Source organism: Cervus canadensis, chromosome 32, assembly GCF_019320065.1.
Source record: "Cervus canadensis isolate Bull #8, Minnesota chromosome 32, ASM1932006v1, whole genome shotgun sequence".
In the NCBI taxonomy this organism is placed as follows: domain Eukaryota; kingdom Metazoa; phylum Chordata; class Mammalia; order Artiodactyla; family Cervidae; genus Cervus; species Cervus canadensis.
In genome coordinates, this window is record NC_057417.1 from 31999625 (window position 1) to 32008014 (window position 8390).

Consider the following 8390-nt stretch of genomic DNA (forward strand, 5'->3'; position numbering starts at 1 on the left):
ATGGTCAGGAGTTGGGTCAGTGGCAGGAAATACAATTTCCCCTCAATCCCCGGGAGAAGTGGACACCTCGGTCAAACAGTTACTTGTGTTTTTCTTCAAGCTGGTTGCCAGATTGGAATGACCAGTGACGTCAGAGGCTTCTGACCTTCCTGATTGGAAGAGCAGACTCCCATGGTGCTCGACGGCGGAGGTGGACAACAGTATCTCCCCAGAGTATCCTCCATTCCCAGTTCATCCTCAGCTTGAAGAAGGGACATCACGCTTGCGTTTGGCCAGGATCCAGAAGAGCTGAGACAGAACTGAGTCTAGGTTGCGTGGAAGAAGAGTTCGGGAGAAATCATGGCCAGTTGTCGCCTGAATTCCCAGTTTGAGGACCAGAGACCCTAGTCCAGCTCTTCGGGGCTCCCCATGGAGGTGATCGTCAGTGAAGAAATCCCAGGACCCTCAGGTGAGGGAGCTGGGCACGAGAAGGAATTTCAGGGGGTTAACACTGGGGAGGAAGGGGTACAGAGGTCAGGAAGGAGCTCCTGTATAAGGTGTGGAAGGAAGGAGATATTCAGAAAGTCAGAGACTTGGGGAGGAGAGGACAGGAGCTGGAGACACAGAAAACCTGGGAAGCAAGAAAGGAGGTTAGGACCTGAGACCCAAGGATGAGAGGAAGGAAGAGGGGAAACAAAGGGAAGGTTCCTTTTTTTTTCCCCGAGTGGGAGAAATTGCTTCTCTGGTGAGTTGGCGGTAAAGAATTCACCTGCCAATGCAAGAGACTTGGGTCCACTCCTGTGTTCTTGTCTGGAAATCCCATGCGCAGAGCAGCCTCATGGACTACAGTCCATGATGTCACAGAGAGACATGACTTGGCGACTAGAACAACACAGTGGGAGAAATTATCTACCATGAAGAAAAGATTTTCAGGATCGGAAGCTGGAGAAATGGCCCCCCAAAATGGGGGGAGGGGTAGATGAATATCAACAGAGAAAGATGGAAAGGACAACAATCTATGAGACTGGAGAGGCTGGATGGGGAGAGTTGGGGATGGGAGTGGGGAAGCGGTGGTTGGATTCCAAAGACAAAAGCTTCATATCGTAGCCTCTTTTCCTTTCTCAGCCCTCTGGGCCAGCTCCAGCTCCCTGCCTTGGCGCCCCGGCTCTAAGAGGAAGTGGTCAGCGGCATTTGGAGCAGAGGCAGAGGACAAGGCCCAGGACAGCTGGGTCGTGAAGTAGTTGAGTGGGCTCAGGATAGGGCTGAAGAAACAGCAGGTGCTCTTGGCGCTGCCTGAACACCACGTGGTCTTCAACAGGATGCTTGGTAAGGACCCTTCCAACCCCGCAACCCCCTGTTCTATAATTAAAAATAAAACTTGCAACGACTACATTTTTCCGAGGGAGAAGAATTCCCTGCGAGCTGATGGGCTCTCAGTCCCTGGGGGACTCGGTACTGATCACTCACCAGGGGCACCTAGGAATGAGGCAGGATTAGATTAGATTTAGAAATGGTACTGATGGCTCAGTGGTAAAGACTCTGCCTGCGGTGCAAGAGATGCAGGTTCCACCCTGGGTTGGGAAGACCCCCTGGGGAGGAGAAAGGCTACCCACTCCAGTAGTCCTGCCTGGAGAATCCCACGGACGGAGCCTGGTGAGCTACAGTCCACGGGGTCGCCAAGAGTCGGCGCGACTGAAGCCGCGGAGCAGGCCCAGCGGAGGTCAGTCTTGGAGATGAGAATCCTGTGTGATTAGCTTAACTTGGCAGCCGCGCCCCTGAGAATTCTTAGCCCTGACCGAATCTAGGCTGTTTGAATCTACATGCCTGACACGACTGTCGGGTGAGAAATTGGGATAATTTGATGACCTCTCCAGGTACGTGCATGCATGACGGAGGGGCACCGGTCCCTCTCATTTGCCGCCCCTAGAAGGGAAGTCAGCCCCTTTCCTTGTCCAGTGAAAGGTCTTCCCTCCCCCGACCCTGGGCCACATCCCAGAATTTCCCCATTGGAGGCACCATTCTCCCTCTTTGCTCTGGAATGTTCTCCCGGCAGCCCCGTTCCTATTGTCTAACATCTGTCCTCTTTTCACAGAGGATCATGCCATTAAGAGATTCCTGGCCTGGGACAGAAACCTGAAGGTATCCGACAAGGTGAGTCATCACTGAGAGGGATTTCTGCTCCAGCACCTGTCCAGGGGCAGGGTGGGGTGAGGGTACTCTCTAAACCCACATTTCCACTCCCCTCTCCACCCTGATGCCTTGTCAGCAACTCCCTCTGGGGGCCTGGAGGTGTCCTCTGGGGTCTGGGCCCTAGGCAAGCTCACTTGGTGGTGGTCACCTAAGCCCCCACTGTGCTCGGAGGAGACTCATCTTTGCTCATCAAAAGCCACCCAGTGCTGGCTGCCCTCAAACCCACAGCCCCTGTCCTGGGAGCATCATGGGCTTTTCGTCCTCTCCTCCCCAAAATAATCAAGCTCCCCCAGCACGGGGCGGGGGCTCTTTTCCGAGGGACACCACCCCGTCCCCACCTCCCGCTCTTCGTGGTTGTCGTCTAGTAGCTAAGACATGTTGACTCTTTTGCGACCCCATGGACTGTAGCCCACCAGGCTCCTCTGTCCAGGGCATTTCCCAGATAAGGTTGCTGGAGCGGGTCGCCATTTCCGTCTCTCGGGGATCTTCCCGACCCAGGGATGGAACCCGAGTCCCCTGCACTGGCAGGTGGGTTCTTTACCACTGCGCCACCTGGGAAGTCCTCCCGCTCCCTTCTCTGTCTTTCCTCTTCTGGGATGTGACCTCTCTCTGTTTTTTCTTTCTGTCCCTCAGTATCTCCTGGCGATGGTGATTGCTTATTTGAGCCAAGCCGGCCTCTTCTCTTGGCAATACCAGAGGATCCATTTCTTCATAGCTCTGTGAGTAGCTTGCTCCATCTCCCCATCAATGCTCAGCACCCTGGGAGGGTGGAGGGAGAGGTATGGGGCTCGTCCCTTTTTCATCTTTAAAAAAAAAATAACAAACCTATTTGTACTGTTTATTCTGTGTGTGAAAATGACAGGATTATAGTGGAGTGGTTTCTTTTTGAATTGAAGTATTTTTTTTCTTAATATATATATTTTATGGAAGTACAGTTGACTTACCATGTTTCAGGTACACAGTAGGTTTATTCAGTTATACATATACACATATTCTTTTCAGATTATTTTCCACTATAGGTTATTACAAGGTATTTTGACTATAGTTCCCTGTGTTAGTCGCTGAGTCGTGTCCAACTCTGTGATCCCATGGACTGGAACCCAGTGTCCACCGCTGTACTATACAGAAATCTTTGTTTCCTGCTGCTTATTTTTTTAATTAGAAATCTAGCATTCTATTCATGCTAAGTCAAACAAGTATAGTCAAAATGTCATAAATTTTTTAGTTAGGCCAAAATTCATAAATTTTCTAAGATATATATACATATAATTTATATGTATGTATGTATACAAAAGCTTTTCTGCTACACTTGATAAAGTCTTGAGAAAGAACATAAAAAAAAAGATATGGAGAAATTGGAAAACATAAACTAAATGAAATGGGAAGACTGAATATGAAATAGAAACAGTGAAACAAACTAGATAAAAGTAAAAAAATCATATATATATCTGACCTGTATATATATATATATGAAGTATGTTTTTTACACTGTTGTCAAAACAAACAACCCTAATATCAGTCAAAAGACTGGAGGAAACAAAGAAACCCTGCTAAAAGGAGAGGAAGAAAGAGCTGACACCATCCTGCCCCCAAGTAAACAGGCTTGAGAGTTCTGTTTCCGGTTTGAATTCTTCTGTCTCACTCCTTCCCACATCAGTACCAAGTGTGACCATATTCCGTTTCTGGCTTCCCACGACAAAAGGCCACGATTGGGGTCCTCACTACACAACTCAAATCTGGCGTAAAACCCTCCACACTGATGCTTCTTCCAAGTCTCTCCCAAGCCAGTCAGCTTTATTTGCCTGAATATTCTTCCAAAGACACAGGTCTGACCTGTGTTCATTGGCTAATTACTCACCAAAATCAAGGCCAGAGTTCAGGGTTGGAAGTCAGCCCTCTCGACAGTCTCCATCACACTTGCTAACTGTCCTAATTCTTTATTCCTTTGTTTCACTGTTCCCTTCAAATGCCCTTCCCTCTATTTTATATTTTATATTCACATGTTTCTTTCCAGATATCTTTCCCATACACATTTATCCAAAGAAAAATGACCTTATCCTTAAATTGAGTTCGAACACCAAAACCTTCACAATGAATGCCTGAGATCCCTAACTTCTACATCCTACTAACACTTTCCTTAAAATCCTATTATAATGTGATGTTTTGCATTATAATAATTTCTTCTCTCCCCTCCCCCTTCCCCAATCCTGTTACACTAATCCAGTTTTTGTCAAAATACCCATTGGTATTTTCTTCAGCACAATTCTTTTCCTTTTCCAACAGTTTGTTATAGTGAGTCTCCAGGTAATCTGTATTGCATTTGGCTATAAAACATTCTTTCACTCATTCGATGAAACCTTATGAAGGGCACCCTATGTGGGTGGGGCTTCCCCAGTGGCTTAGTGGTGAAGAATCCACCTGCAATGCAGGAGATTTGGGTTTGATCCCTGGGTCAGGAAGATCCCTGGGAGAAGGAAATGGCAACCCACTCCAGTATTCTTGCCTGGGAAATCTCCTAGACAGAGGAGCCTTGGAGGCTACAGTCCATGGGGTCACAAAAAGTCAGACACAATGACTAAACAACAATGCGCTGGGGAATATGAGGTGATGGGAAGAGAGACTCAAGAGGGGCTGCTGAATTAATGCATCAAAATAAGAGCAAGCCCTAAACACATCGTTTGGTAGGAAAGGCATGGATGCAGAAATAGACAGATCAGCTCCAGCTCTCAGGAACTGTACATGTACCTACAACCTAGGGAGCCAGGTGTGTGCACATAAAACAAGCGGAAAGAACAGAGGTTGGGATTTGGTCCTCATCAGCAAGGCGTGAGAGATGCCCTTCTGAAGGTCCCGCCTAGCAGTGGCTCTTTGGTGACCGGGGATGCTGGGAGGGCTGGACAGGTTGTGTGAAGATGCTCAGCCCGCATCCTTTCTAGAAAGCTGACCTCAGGCGAAGGCCCTTCCTGTCCTGCTCCTGACAGCCACCTGATGTCTTTTCAGCTACCTGGCCAGTAAGATGGAAGAGGACAACCACGCCCCCAAACAGATCATCTTTTCGTTCCTCTATGGAAGGAACCACTCCCAGCGTCCCTTGTTCCACAAACTGCTTTTCCAATTCATCTGTTCCATGAACTGGAAGATGAAGGTCACCCAGGAAGAGTGTGAGAAGGTGGGTGGGCTGTGGGGGCTTGGAAGTGGGGGTGGTGAGGAGAGGAGGGGTCATGGGGATTGAGGGAAAGAATTGGAGGCTGAACAAGGGGAGGAGAAGGGTCAACTTGGAGAGGCACCGTCATTTCAAGGGGCTGTTCATCTTTCCAGATCCAAGCTGTTCACCCGAGACTCTGGGTGTGGGATCGAGATCATGCCCTCTTGCCCTAGGGGCCCCCCAGGACCACGAGGGCCTGAGATCACCGGCCTGAGGAAAGGTAGGTCTGTGTCCTCGCAGATGTGGGCAGAATAATGTGTTGTTCATTGAGGATTCCAACTGTGGACCGCCATCACCTTCCAACCTGTGACTCAGGCCAGCCGGGCACACAGCCAGAGGCTGACTCAGTTCCCGGCCACAGCCTGACCACCACACACAGACACAGTACAGTGGGATCCGTGGGCGCCAGGCCTCGGGGAAAACTACTGTCACAGAGGCATGGGTTTGGCTGCAATCATTTCATCCAAAACAATGGGGTCCAAATAACAACTTGATGGGATATTGGTTTTTGTGAAAAGCGAATGTTTCAAATTTTTTCCATATATTGTGTTTTGAGTTTCTCTTTTTAATTCATCTGTGGCCCTTCATCCCTCTGGGATAGCGATTCTTAGAATTTATCTAAAAAAAAAAAAAAAGAATTTATCTTCCACAAAGTCATTGTCTACAAATAGGATGTTAGACAGAACAGCCTACATGGTCAATGATAAAAGAGAAACTATGACTAGCTTTATTTTCATCCAAATTTACTTTCAAATTCCTTATCACCAGATCACCTGTGGTTATTTCCTCTGACTCACCACTCCTGCACCAGTACTTGTTTCCCACCTCAAGTTTATGGTCAAGGGAGTTTATCAGAACCAGTGAAAATTAAGAAATGCTACCTTCAGCCTGGCTTATTACGATCTACCAATAGAGTTATAGATGTGGGCAGAGAATTAAGCAAAGGTTTGGTTTAAGTTGTAAACTAACTGTCTTAGTCCACTCAAGTTTCCCTAACAAAATACTACAGACTGGAGATATTCCCTGGAGGTCTAGTGGTTAAGACTCTGTGCTTTCAACACAGGGCACGAGAGTTCAGCCCCTGATGGTGAAATTCCATGTGCTGTGCAGTGCGGCCAAAAAAAAAAAAAAAAAAAAATACTACAGACTGAATTTTTGTTAAAAACAACAAAAAACACAGGCCTTTTTATCATGGCAGTAATCTCATTCATGGGGACTCTACCCCATGACTTAATAACCTCTCAAAGACCCCACCTGCAAATACCATTACCTTGCTGTAGGTTAATTTCTCTGTCATGTCCAACTCTTTGAGACCCTATGGACTATAGCCCACCAGGCTCTTTTGTCCATGGGATTTCCCAGGCAAAAACACTGGAGTGGGTAGCCATTCCCTTCTCCAGGGGATCTTCCTGACCCAGGGGTGGAACCTGGGTTTCCTGCATTGCAGGTGGATTCTTTACCGTCTGAGCCACCAGGGAAGCCCAATACCATCACCTTAAGGTTTATGATTGCAACATAAGAATTTTAGGGGGACACAACATTCAGACCGTAACACTAACCAAGTTTAGGAGTAAGTATTATTTAAACATTAGGATCCAGGCTTAGGATTGGGGATCAGGCATCCGGTTTTATGATTCATAGTGTTGACTTTTTCACAATGTTTGTAGGATGGTTGAAAGTTCAGATTTTAAGTGGTGCAAAAGGACCGAGGTGAGTTAAGACTACAGCAGCATTCTCTGAGTGCCAACTCCCTGAGCAGAATCACCTAGAATCTTGGCTGTCAAGCAAATTCCTAGGCCTGACCTTAGGCGTATTCAGTCATTTCTGGAGTCGGGGTCACCAAAGTCCAAGAATCACACTTGAAAACACTGGTTCAGGATTGGGGTTTAGAATGGAGAGTTTGAGATAAAACCGGGATTATTAATTAGCCTAAACTCTGGTTAGAATTGGCTGAGAATGTAAATAATCTTTCTGTAGTGATTTTATTTAGTTACTTATTTTTGTCCGTGCTGGTTCTTTGTTGCTGTGAGGGCTTTTCTCTAGTCGCAGTGTGTGGCTTCTCATTGCAGCGACTTCTCTCGTTGTGGCGCTCAGGCTCTAGGGCGCTCGGGCTTCAGCAGTTGTGGCATATGGCTTAGTTGCTCCTTGGCACGTGGGATCTTCCCAGATCAGGGATCAAACCCATGTTCCCTGCATTGGCAGGTGGATTCTTTACTACAGAGCCAGCAGGAATGCCCGTAAATAAACTTTATATCTGGAGAGTCACCGCTTTGAAATCTAACACCCTAGCTCTCTCACTTCCAAATCACCCAGAAGAGATGCGGATTTTCAAGAGAAAGTCAATCCAGACACTGATGACAGCCGCAAGGAAGGACACGAGAAGCCTCTGTGCAGATAGTGGGAAAGGACCCAGCATCTATTAGAACGAACTGAAGAGAGTTTTCGGTCGTACTCCTAGGAGCAGAGTGTGCTTCCAGGAGTCTTTGGTGGGACAATAAGAAATCAGGGTTTTTTTCAGGTTCTCTTCTTTCCTAAGGCACCACCCCAATTTTCAGATTCAAATCTCCCCTGAGATAGATGTTGGAGGCCCCATTTTTATACACTTGTTTGCCCTAGTCTAGATTCATTTGAAGGGGAAATGTAGGGGCTTGGAATAGGAAGGAATTACTTTAAAATATAAAATTAGAGCCATAGCATCATGATAGATGACTTAAAGTTTGCCATCATTTTCACTGGCTTATTTTGAGAATGTTGCCTGTAAAATTATTATATTTATTTTTATATATCTACTTTAAATAATGTGTTTTGAAAACATGTTATTCCTACAGTTTTGTGATGGATATTATAGTTGTTGTGTATAGGTAAATACAAATTTGTATACATTTTCAAGAGGTTTTTGTGTTTTTAATCTATTATATTTACATAATATATTGATTCTACTTGTAGCTAGGTGGGTTATTCCTCCTAACTTTTGTAAACATGAATTTTAACTTCTAAAGTTCTTATTATTGAATTG

At 46.3% G+C, this 8390-nt stretch overlaps 1 pseudogene; it reads left to right on the top strand.

Moving 5' to 3' along the window:
- Nucleotides 1–339: 339 nt before the first annotated feature.
- LOC122432898 lies at nt 340–7775 on the top strand (annotated as a pseudogene).
- The last annotated feature ends 615 nt before the right edge of the window (nt 7776–8390 follow it).